The sequence below is a fragment of the Tursiops truncatus genome, chromosome X (genome assembly GCF_011762595.2).
Source record: "Tursiops truncatus isolate mTurTru1 chromosome X, mTurTru1.mat.Y, whole genome shotgun sequence".
Taxonomy (NCBI): domain Eukaryota; kingdom Metazoa; phylum Chordata; class Mammalia; order Artiodactyla; family Delphinidae; genus Tursiops; species Tursiops truncatus.
Genome location: NC_047055.1, coordinates 46,600,181 through 46,613,514, shown reverse-complemented (window position 1 = coordinate 46,613,514; position 13,334 = coordinate 46,600,181). Strand labels below are relative to the sequence as shown.

At 35.4% G+C, this 13,334-nt stretch overlaps 1 pseudogene; it reads left to right on the top strand.

Annotated features, from left to right (window-relative positions):
- The first annotated feature begins 11,211 nt into the window (after nt 1-11,211).
- On the top strand, nt 11,212-12,011 carry LOC101339707 (adaptin ear-binding coat-associated protein 1 pseudogene; annotated as a pseudogene).
- Nucleotides 12,012-13,334: the final 1,323 nt, after the last annotated feature.

Sequence of the window (13,334 nt, the reverse complement as noted above, 5' to 3'; positions counted from 1 at the left end):
TATTTGATATTCTCTTTTGCCAGTGTGATTAATTATCTTTGTGTATTTATATTACCATTTTGACTTTCTTTTCTTGTGAACTGCATGCCCATGCACATTAAAATAACTGCATTTTTCTTATTAATTTGTAATAGCTTTTTGTGTACTAAAGACATAAAACTTTTGGTTTCTTCCTCCCCAAAATTTGTCATTTTTTTTCACTTTAATTGATATTTTGCCACACATTTTCCTTTTTATTTAGTCAAACTTATAAATATTTTTCTTTATGGTTTCTGGAGTGTGTTATGCTTAAAAATGTTTTTTTTCACTTCAAGACTATAGACATATTGACTCACCTTTTAATTTAGTATTTCTAATGTAAGTATTTTATCTATCTAGAATTATACTTTATGTAAAATATGATGTTAGATATTTTTTCCCAGATGACTAATTTTCCCAGTAGCATTTAACTATTGAGCTCTTTTCATGGTCCTGATTTGAAATTGCTACTTTTATCATGTACTAAATTCCCATATATGTTTGTATTAACTTCTGGACTCTCTCTTCTTTTCTATTACATAGCTATTCTTTTGCCACTATCAAACTTTCAATTTCTTCAGCTTTATAAAATAGTGCCAGTCTACAATATATTTGTAATTCTCCTTGGTATTTTCACATATTTATTATTACAAATGGACAATATCATTTTGTAAAAATTAAAAAAAAAACATTTTTTAAAGTTAGTGGTGTTTTCACTGGGATTCTGTTGGATTTACAGAGTAATTTTCATAAAACTGACATTTTCTCAATCTTACTATCTAAGAACAAGTCATATCTTTCCATTAAGATTATAAACTTTAAAAAGACCACCAAAATGGTAAATAATGGTGAGATAATATAAAGACCAAGAGAATATATCCTAGTATCACTATTACTTTTTAAAACTTTTCTTTCAAACCAACATATTAAACATAGAATAGAAAAAAGTGGTATAACTTCTGAAAAGAAAGGAAGAGACAAAAAACACTAATATATTTACATATGATATAGACCTAGAAAATCTAAGAGGTTCAACCATTAAATTCTCAGCATTGGAAGTTTAGGAAGAGCAGAATAGATAATAAATATAAAAAAGTCAGTGTCTTTTGTTTATGGAAGCAATAACTCATTAGAAGAAATGAAAGGGAGAAAAGAATCCACTTAGGATTGCAACAAAATATCATAAGAAACCAAAGAATATCACTGCAAAAATTTTGTAGAACTCCTGCAGAGAGTCTGTAGACTCCCTGCGTTCAAATTGTGGCACTGATACTTAGTAGGGCTGTGACATGGCCATATTAATTAAGTCTAGGACTCCCTTTTCCTCATCTATCAGTATAAGATAAGGATAATCATAGTGCCTAACTCATAGGGTTATTGTGAAGACTATACATAAAGCACCTCAAAAATGCCTGGTACATAGTAAGCACTCAATACATGTAGGCTTGTGCAAAGTTACAAACTTTACTGAAGGAATATTGAAAGAAATAAGGAGAGAGAATTAAGCGTGTCTTGTCACATTTGACATATTGAATATTTTCTGTCTATCCTTTCAGATTCACTCTTCACTCTTCACTCTGCTCTGTACCCTAGGAGACTGGAGGCTGACCTAAACAGACATCAATAGACTTCTTTCTGTTCCCTCTGGTGTCCAATAGAATTTGGCTAATGGAGGACCCCAGAAAGAGATCAGAGGGAGAAAGGAGAATGAGGTAGGTTAGGGTGTTAATTTCCCTTACTCCCTCTCTCCAGAGCCACTGGGCTGTGGCTGTGTTAATTGATAACAGGTTACAGTTCCTGTCAGACAGCCCTTTCCACAGTCCCCTGTCTTGGAATTCCTATAACTTGCATATTCAGGCCTAGGGTGCTAATGGAGTCCACTATTACTAGCCCTGGGTTTCTGTGAGAATTATTATGGTTTTCTTACATTTTGGCCACACCTGATAAAATAGTCCCTTTATTAAACTTCCTTAGAATTATATTAATTTAAGGGTGCCATCTGTTTTCTACTGAGACCTGTCTAATCCACTTGATATTAAAATGTATTATAAAACCACAAGAATTATTTCAAAATGGATTATTCCTAGATTCTTCCTTATAATTTACTAAATTTTATAAAGTCTCTACAACCAACAACATTTTCCTTTTATAAGTGTAAAAATTACATAGAAAATGGATTATTAACAAAAAATGTAAAATATCAGCTGATATTTATTAAAACATAAAGAAAATAATGAAGAAAAAAATTCAGTGTAGGTGTTGTGAGTGAATATTTAGAATGGTCCTTCAATGTGACATTAACATTCTGAAGAGTTACTTGGCAATGACTTATAGAAATCAAGATAAGCATACTTTTAACACAGTAAAACTGCTTTTGAAACTCTATTCCAGAGAAATAATTTAAATAAAAGATGGACATATAAATCATTATGACTTAGCTATACATTTCAGCTAGGGCTAGAAATAGTCTAGATGGTCACTGTGCTAGATATAATAGCAGATTATTATGTGTTAATGGAGTAGTGCATTTCTGATTACTGTCAGAAATGATGCATTTAAGAACTGAGTAGAAATATGTAAAGGACTTTACACATTGATGCAAGTTAAAAAACAAAGTGGAACTTAGAGTAATATATGCTTATAGAGAGCAAGAATATAAAATATGGGGCCTTTCCTGGTGGTGCAGTGATTAAGAATCTGCCTGCCACTGCAGGAGACACAGGTTCAAGCCCTTTTCTGGGAAGATCCCACATGCTGTGGAGCAACTAAGCCCGTGAGTCACAACTACTGAGCCAATGTGCCACAACTAGTGAAGCCCATGTGCCTAGACCCTGTGCTCTGCAGTAAGAGAAGCCACTGCAGTGAGAAGCCCGTGCACTGCAACGAAGAGTAGGCCTCACTCACCGCAACTAGAGAAAGCCTGCGTGCAGCAACGAAGACCCAATGCAGCCAAAACAAAGTTATAATAAATAAAAAATCTTAAAAAATGAATATAAAGTATAAATAGCAGAGTACACATAACCAAAAGTCAATTGTTATATCAGAAGAAAATTATGGAACAGTATCCCTTATAAATATTGAAGCAAAATTTTCAAATACTAGCTAACTGAATTCAACAGTACATTAAAAAGATTATTCACTATGACCAATGGGACTTATGCCAAGAATGCAAGGGTGGTTCAACATAAGAAAATCAATCTAATACACTATACTAATAGAATAAAGGAAAAAAAAAACATGATCATCTCAATAGATGCAGAAAAGGCATTTGACAATATCCAACACCTTTTCATGAAAAAGCTAGGGATAGAAGTGGACTTTTCAACATGATAATGATAATGGGCATTTCTGAAAACCCCACAGCTAATATCATTTTCAATGGTGAAAGACTGAAAACTTTCCTGATAAGGCTGGATCAAGACAAGAATGCTCACTTTCACCTTTGCAATTTAACATTGTACCAGAAGTTCTATCCAGGGTAATTAGAAAATAAAAAGAAATAAAAGGCATTTAAATTACAAAGGAAGAAGTAAAACTATTTCAATTGGCAGGTGAAATTATCCTATATACAGAAAATCTCAAAGAATCCACAGAAAGGTACTAGAACTAGTAATGAATCAACAAAGTTGCAGGATACAAGATGAACACACAAAAACCAGTTGTTTCTAAATATATACAAAGATCAATTGAAAAAGGTAATTAAGAAAGTAATTCCATTTACAGCAGCATCTAAAGTAATCAAATACTTAGTAAGTTTAACCAAGGAGGTGAAAGACATACAATGAAAACTACAAAACATTGCTGAAAGAAATTAAAAAAATAAACAAATGGAAAGACCTCCCATTTTTATGGATAGGATAGGAAAGCTTAATATTGTTAAAATGTCAACAATACCTAAAGTGATCAACTACAGATTCAATGCAATCCCTGTCAAAATCCTAACAGCCTTTCTGAGAAATGGAAAAGATAATACTTAAATTTATATAGAGTTACAAGGAGCTTCAAATAGCCAAAATAATAATGATAAAGAAGAATAAAGTCAGAAGATTCATACCTCCTAATTCCCAAACTTACTACAGAGTTATAGTAATCAAAACAGTGTGCTACTGGCATAAGGATTGACATATAGACCAATGGAATAGAATTGAGAACCCAGAAATAAATCCATAAGTCTATGGTCAGTTGATTTTTGACTAGGGCTCCAAGTCCATTTAATGAGAAAAGAACAATCTCATCAACAAATAGTGCTGAGATAACTAGATTTCCACATGCAAGAGAATGAAGTTGGACTTTTACCTCATATGATATACAAAAGTCAACTCAAATGGATCAGTCACCTAAATATAGGAGCTGAAACCACAACAATTTTAGAAGAAAACAGAGTTAAATCTTCATTACCTTGAACATGGTAATGGAGTCTTAGCTATGACAATGAAAGAATGAGTAGCAAAAGAAAAAAAAATAAATTTTACATTATCAGAATTAAAAACTTTGTACACCAAAAGACATTATCAAGAAAGCAGAAAGACAGTCTATAGAATGAGAGAAAATATTTGCAAATCATATTACTGATAAGGGTTTAATATGTAGAAAATATTTTAAAACTGTTAAAACTCAATAACAGAAAGACAATACAGTTTAGAAAAATAGGCACAAAACTTGAATAGGCATTTATCCAGTGAAGATATACAAATGGCTGATAAGTACATGCAAAGATGCTCAACATCCTTAGCTATCAGAAAAATTTGAATCACAGTGAGATACTACTTCATTTCTTCACACTTACTAGGATGGCAAAAGAAAAAGAAAGGAAGAAAGAAAGAAAGAAAGAAGGAAAGAAAGAAAGGGGAGAGAGGGAGAGATTAAGAAAAGGAGAAAAATAGAAAGAAAGAAAGAGAAAGAAAGAAAGAAATAAAGAAAGAAATAAATAAAGAAAGAAAGAAATAAAGAAAGAAAGAAAGAAAGAAAAAAAGAAAGAAAGAAAGAAAGAAAGAAAAAAAGAAAGAAAGAAAGAGAAAGAAAGAAAGAAAGGAGAGAGAGAAAAAGAAAAATAAATGTTGATGAGGATGTGAAGAAACTGGAATCCTTGGACATTACTGGTGAGGATGTAGAATGATGCAGCCACTGTGGAAAACAGTTTGGTACTTTCTCAAAAAGCTTAACATAAAATGATCATACAACTCAGCAATTCCACTCCTAGGTGTATATCCATAACAGCTGAAACCAGAGATTTGAGCAGAAACTTGTACATCAGTGTTCACTGCAGCATTATTCACAATGACCAAAGGGTGGAAACATCCCTAGTATCCATCAAAGATGAATGAATAAACAAAATGTGGTATATGCATCCAATATAATATTATACAGCCATGAAAAGTAATTAAGTTTTGATACATGCTACAACATGGATAAATCTTGAAAACATTATGCTTAAAGAAATAAGCCAGACACAGAAAGACAAATGTTGTGTACTTCCACATATATAAAATATCCAGAATAGGCAAATTCATTAGAGACAGAAAGTAGATTAAAGATTATCAGGGACTGGGAGGAGGAAGGGATGAGCAGTTATTGATTAATGATTTCAGAGTGTTTGTAAAGAGATAGTGGTGATGGTTGCACAACATTTTGAATATAATTCATGCACTAAATTGTACATTTAAAAATGATTAAAATTGAATATTTTATATTATATATTTTATCAAAAAGTCAATTTACAAATTAAGGAGTGATTTTTAATTGCTATTGCTATTTAAATATTGCTAATTATTTTATTTTTAAATTAATAAACTATTTTTGAGCAGTTTTAGGTTTACAGAAAAATTCAGCAAAAGGTCCAGAGGGTTCTCATATACCCCTCAACCTCCCCAGTTTCCAATATTTATTAACATGTTGCATTAGCATAGTGCATTTCTTACAATTGGTGAGCCAATACTGACACAACTATTATTAACTAAAACCTATAGTTTACATTAGGGCTCACATCTCTGTGTTGTATATTTTATGAGTTTTGACAAATGTATAATGACATTTATCCATCATTATAGTATCATACAGAATAGTTTCACTGCCCTATACAACCCCTGTGCTCCACCTATTCATCCTTCCCTCCCTCCCCTAGAACCCCTGGCAAGTACTGATCTTTTTACTATCTCCATAGTTTTGCCTTTCCCAGATTGTCAGGCATATGAATGGACCACTATGGAAATGAATCTTCTAGGCCCAGTCAAGTCTTTACATGACTGCAGACACAGTGACATCTTGACTACAACCTCATGAGAGACCTTGAGCCGAAAGGACCCAGTTAAGGCACTTCCTGAGTCCTGACTCACATAAACTATATGTGTTATTATTTTAAGCTGCTAAATTTTAATGTTATTGTGGTGTAAATTTTTGGTGGAATTTGTTATGCAGCTGTAAATTACTACACCTTGATCCATAGCCTTAGTGTACTTTTAGCTTTGTTCCTGTCTTTCCTTACACTTGTCCTATTCTACTATTTGAGTCTATAGACTGTCCTGTCTAGAAAATTGAGATTCTTAATATCTTGGATTTTAGTTGATTCCTATTCATTTGTAGTCACTAAGTCCTAGCACTAATCATTCACGCTCCTCTCAAACTCTGAGTCAATATAGAACAAAGCAAGGAAGTAGAACAGAGTGTTTTTTTTTTCTACTAGTGAGTAGGCTCTTCCACTCTGGTGTCTTTTATGGCTTGGATGAAATCTTCAGCCTTCTCTCTCTAACTCTTGTCGTGTTTACATGAGTCAAATCCTTAGGAATTGGTATCTATCTTAGTTAGTGAACTGGAAGAGAGCTAGAATTCTGGCTTGAACCCAATTTGCTTTGCTGGGTCCCAACACCCTAAACCTGGATTTGAATCCCAGCTCTCCCACCCATTGGTATATGATCTAAATAAGTGATTTAATTTCACTGAACTGGTTTTTCAAGTTTGAAATATGGATATGTCTTAACTTATAGAGTTGTGAGGTGAAAATATCATGTATGTTAAGTTCTTAGCACAATGTATGGTCTACAAAGGGCACTCACCCTTCTCCTTCTTTGCAGTGTACCTCCCTAGAGAATGAATATTTCTTTGTGCCATTCAAATCTATAATATACCTACCTGTTTGACTCTAAATTTAGCACTGCCAAAAAACCTGAAGCTAATGACCCTTCCTGCAGACTAAACCTCCTTGAATACTAATAGCAATCTTTTAAAGTCTGAATTCAGCACTCCCCTTTGAATGTTATGATCTTAAATGAATAGTGTACCCTCTATGAAAGATAGTTACCCAAATTCTAGTCTCCTCCACCTTTGTCACCGACCATCCCTGGAGTTCCCAAAATGTGGTCAATTTTTTCTGTGTTGTCACAGCCTGAGGATTTAATGAGTGTGAATTTTAAAAAGAAACATTATTTTTCTGCTGTTATTACACAGGTGGTTTTGTCTAACCAGAATCCTTTCCTTCAGGAAATAGCCCATTCTCCACTCCACATAAGTCTGACAGGACTGTCACTAACAGAACTCTGCTCCCCTGACCATAGGATAAGTATGTGACCCAAGGTAGACTTATCAGACTTTCCTTCTTGAGAATTTGGTTTTTGATTGGTGATACATAAAAACTAAGACAATATATCCATCCGATAAATCTCTTTTTCTTTCTTGATGTAGTCAGAGTTACTTTTTAAAGCTTTCATAATTTATTTTTGAAAGTCTGCTAGTTGATGTACCTATGAAAAGCATTAACAATTGTAAAAACCTTGGAAAATGTTGATTAGTAAAACTAAAATATTGAAAATCACATATTTTCCCACTATTTTAAGAAGATCTATTGTTAACATTTTGTGCTGCAGTGTGTACTGCTTTATTTCACTTAATATTATGTCATAAGGATTTTCTATGACATTTCTCTTCAAAAATATGATATTAAAGGTTGCTTATTTTCCATCATATGGATATGTCATAATTCACTTAGCTTTCTCATGATCATTGAATATTAGGTTGTTTCCAGTTTTTTGTTATTATAAACAATGCTGCAATGCAATCTCCACATGTAAAGTTTTGTTTTCATTGTGAATTACCTTTTTGTAGAGTGATGATTGAGTGCAACCCCATCTATAACTCCTATATTTTTAGTTGCTTTCCATCTACAAGTGGTCATGTAACCCCCTGCTGAACAGTGAAATGAAGCAGAAAATGCTGGGTGAGACTTTTATGAAAGATTTTTTGAAGAGTCAGAGCTTTGCTGGCATAAACCTTCTTTCCCAAAGCAAACGATGATGAGGATGATGGAAGTGTGAAGGTCTTCCTTCTGCTACTTTCACTGTGCTGCAAGTACTCTCACGATGTTATCTTCTGCATGAATTCCTCCAGCTACCTTCTTCTCACTCCTTGAATAAGTCATAGGCTATCCAGTTTTCTTCCAAAAGACCCTGACCTCACCTCTATGTTATAGTCAATGATTCTACTAGCTACATCTTACCTTCCTGCTACCCACAACAGGGGTCGCCTACTTTGCATTCTCAATGTCCTGATTCTGGCCTGCACCATAAAGGAAGGAAAGATTAAAATGTGAAAAGAATCAGTGTAACTTAGTGGTTCACAGCATACTCTATGGGGCAGGATGGGTTTTTATCTTTAGCTCTCTCATCGGCAATTTTCTTAATCTCTCTGTTCCTCAGTTTCCTCATCTGAAAAATGGGGAAAATAAATAGTCACCTCACAGTGTGGTTATGAGGATTAAACAAATGAATATTAGTAAAGCACAGATATTAAGTGCTACATAAATGTTTGTGAAATCTCATATCTCATTCTCTTGATCTACCACACTCATGTAAAAAATTAAGTAATAAATAATAACAATTTTAATAAGCAATAACACCACTGTGTTAAGGTCTAGTGTTTTCCATTAACTACTTGAAATATCTTGTATTCATTCATTAACAAACATTTATTGGTTCATGTTTGCTAGGTGTAAGAAAGGGAAAATACATAAAACAATGATAAGTAGTATTTAGCTTTAATAGCTTCTGCCCAGATACTTAGAAGAATATCAGACTTTAATAGTAAGACTCATATTCATTAAGATCACAAATCTTCTCAGTGAACATATATACCTGGCTTTTTAAATAATTACTAAAATTACCTAACTACAAAACAAAACAAAAAGTTTCTCATCAGTGATGAATAGCACTTACAATATTTATATGCTACAATTATTTGACCTGTGGAATAGAGCAAATATGGACAGTTTAAAATTGTCTCCTATGTTTAAAATGGTCTTTGTTCATGCTGAGGAACTACATATTTAAAATAATCAATATACTTTCAGAAGTTCAAAGATAAATATTCAAATAAAGAGACCAAGAATAAAACTATAAGCATGTCACCAGCTGTATGTTCTTTGTGAAGCTTCTCAGACTTAAACAAAATATTAAAAAACTTCCCCAAATCACAATTTTAAGATAAAGCAGTTTGGAATAATATGAGCCCAATTGATCTCTCTCCTCTTTCACTTCAAACACAGAGTCACAAGATAACTGCATCCTGAAATCACCTTTCATCAAACTGACACATTTAATGGATCACATGCTCTGAGTCTAAAAGACTTATATTTTCTTTGGGATTTGGAAAACAAATGTACATGTAACTAGATACACTTACCTTTCATTTTCAGGGCATAACGGGCCAATTGCAAACATTTCTTGCAGGAAGAAATTGATAAGTTCACAAACCTTTTAAGGCTACCTTTAAAAAAATTATTCCCCCTCTTTTCCACATTTATTTTGTTGGCTTTGTTTCTGCTTCTCACTTGCTTGCAGATTTTCTAAGTACCAAAATAACATGTGAAACCTCACTGGTTAACTGAAAATCTGTAAAGCCACAAAACTGAAGAAATGTCCCTTGACAATAATAAATCCTTAAAAATTCAGCAATACCACATGCTTTTCCCATTCACCTTGCTGATAGAAAAGAATATTTAAGAAAGACTTCATAGACTGTGAAAGCTTTAACACGTTAATCCCATTCCATACATATAGAATTCCAGTAATAGTCAACTGTTTCCAGGCACATTTTCTTTCTTTCCTTCTTTTTTTTTTAAAAAAAAGTTAGTTCTTCTTTTTTATTTAGTTTTTTTATTATTTATTTTTATTTATTTATTTTTGGCTGTGTTGGGTCTTCATTGCTGTGCACAGGCCTCCTCTTGTTGTGGCAAGCAGGGGCTACTCTTCCTTGTGGTGCACATGTTTCTCATGGCAGTGGCTTCTCTTGTTGCAGAGCATGGGCTCTAGGCACATGGACTTCAGTAGTTGTGGCACAAGGGCTCAGTAGTTGTGGCTCATGGGCTCTAGAGTGCAGGCTCAGTAGTTGTGGTGCATGAGCTTAGTTGCTCTGTGGCATGTGGGAGTTTCCTGGACCAGGGATTGAACCCGTGTCCCCTGCATTGGCAGGTGGATTCTTAAGCACTGCACCACCAGGGAAGTCCTCAGGCACACTTTCTAAAATCACAACAAAAACCCCTTGGAAAAGTTTATTTAGTGTCTTACGCTTTTTATTCTAAAAAAGATGATAACTAGTAAAAACAAACAAAAAACATCACTGTCCAAATGACATTTCATATAAGCCCTTAATGTATATCTCCTCTTCAGAATAGAGACAGTATAATTACAATAAAAATGGAATCTTATTAATAAACTTCTGAAGAGTCCGAGTAACAACGAAAAGTTAAGGTTTAATAATAATAGGAATTAGCTGGTTTAAGCACTTTCTAGTACAAATGCATTTGGATTAGCAGCAAAGTATTTGACCTCTTCAAAAAATTCAATATTATCACTTTCAGAAATTTTTTAAAAAATTAAGCAGGTTTTTGTAAGAAGGAAGCTTATACCTTTCTTTCGTATTTACTTTTAAATTAATCTGTGGTAGATGAATAAACAGAAAGGACCCAATAATTTTATTTTCAGATGTCAGTCAGGAGAGAGTAAGAGTTTAGAGGTTCTAAAAACCAGCGGCCAAAACACAAGGTCATTTCCTCAGCAGGATTACTAAAAATGCCAATGATTCTCAGATTATCTCTGCATTAGTTGTATGCATTACATGTTCTAGACCAGTGGATCTCAAAGCTTAGGCCCTGGACCAGCAGCACAGGCATCATTTGGAAACTTAAAAATACAAATTCTCAGAGCCAAGATGGCGGCCGAGTTGGAGTACGAGTCTGTTCTGTGTGTGAAACCCAATGTCAGCATCTACCCGATTCTTCCCTGGGCCTCCAACCACAGTTGCAGGGCATCTGACTGGAAATTAGATCAATCTGATTGGACTGGTCGCCTCTGAATCACTTCAAAAGGGAAGATTGCTTATATCAAACTCGAGGATAAAGTTTCAGGGGAGCTCTTTGCTCAGGCACCAGTAGAAAAATATCCTGGTATTACTGTGGAGACAGTGACAGATTCCAGCTGCTACTTTGTAATCCGGATCCAGAATGGTACTGGGCATAGTGCTTTCATTGGCATTGGCTTCTCAGATCGGGGTGATGCCTTCGACTTTAATGTCTCATTGCAAGATCACTTCAAGTGGGTAAAGCAGGAATCTGAGATTTCCAAAGAATCTCAGGAAATGGATAATAGTCCCAAGTTGGATCTGGACTTCAAGGAAGGGCAGACCATCAAGTTGAGGGTGCTTCTAAGTTCAAGACTACAGGAGCTGGGGGCCTAAGCTTACTCCCACCCCCACCTGGAGGCAGAGTCACAATTCCTTCACCATCCTCCTCAGTTGCCATCAGCAATCATGTTAATCCACCACCCATACCAAAATCCAATCATGGAGGTAGTGATGCAGATATCCTTTTATATTTGGATTCTCCTGCTCTTGTAACGACACCAGCACCAGCTCCAGTTTCTACAAGCAATGGCTTGTGGGGAGACTTTATCACTGCATCCAGCTCTGTTCAAAACCAGGCACCACAGCCATCCAACTGGGTCCAGTTCTGAAGAGCACTGGCAGGACGTTAAGGACAGACTTGAAGAATCAAAATGACCTTGACAGCACCAATCTGTGAGGGTAGCTCGGAACCCCTTCCCTCCCCAGAACCAAAATTATTGAGCAGTTGTTTTCATAGCTTCTCCATTGAGTTCAGGCTGGTTGTGTCACTCCCTGGTGTTGTTCCTTGCTGTACAGCCAAGAAAGTATTTCTTATCTCCTGTTCACTATCAGGGCAGGGGAATAGTGGGTCTTATGATACTTGTGACTGACTATGCAGGGCTCTAAAGGCCAGGGTCTCTTTGGTGGGGAAATAACCTCTAACATCTGTAAAGTTTTCTCCATCTTTAAATTCTTTAACTTATTTCAGAATCATCTCGTGACCCTTGTGTGCCTCTTTGTGAAGCCCTGTTTAGCAGTTTCAGGGGAGACAAAAACCTCAGAACTTCTTTTTTCCATTAACTGAAGACTCTAAAAATGGACAGACTGATCTCAGTGTTTACAGATTCAGAATTTTGATAGGAGTGGATGTGAAGAAAGACCTGTTTCCTGGGTCTGTGCTGTATATCCTCCCTCTGGCTTGTCTTATTCAGCGAACATCCAGTGCTGGGTGCAGCCTTCTTCTAGTGCGTTTACATGTCTCTTCCTGTGACAAGAGCGTTGTGTTGGTGGCACCCCACTCTTCTTTTGTCTGTTGAATAGTGCAGCATCTCTGATCAGTGGGTGTCTCTTGGATGAAGGAGGTTCAAGGGGCTATATTTTCCTAGTTATATTCTAGAGAAGCAGTTACTTTCTTGCAGCTCCATCTAGTTGCTGCATTTGAAGCACAGCGTTACTTTGTAATGGCCCCATTATTTGTCCTAAAGTTAAAGGGTTTAGAGTTTTTAACCTAATTTGTAGAGCAGAGAGGTTGAAAGCACTTAACTCTTGTTCAGTACCCACATTACCTTGCTACCTGGGTATCTGGCTCCTTTTCATAAACATTTACTTTTTCAATCCAGTTTTTCAACAGAAAGCTGCTATTACATGCACCATCATTTATGAAGCAAGCTGGCGAGCCATGGTTTTAGCTGTGGTAGGTTTTGCCCAAATGATGGCTGCGATACCCATCACCAGGGGTATGTCAGAAGCAAGTTGCTCCCCCACCACTTTCCCTCCCTCTGCCCACCATTCCTTTTACAGTGCTGTGAAGGGGTCCCACTCTTAGGTGAACTGGCACCAGCTATTTTGTCAGTTAAGGGGCAATTTTGAGAGTGAAATGGGAGGATCTCACTTCTTCCCTTAGCACCTATTTGGATGTGTACCCTCTGGCTGAAGGGAGTCCTTATATTTAG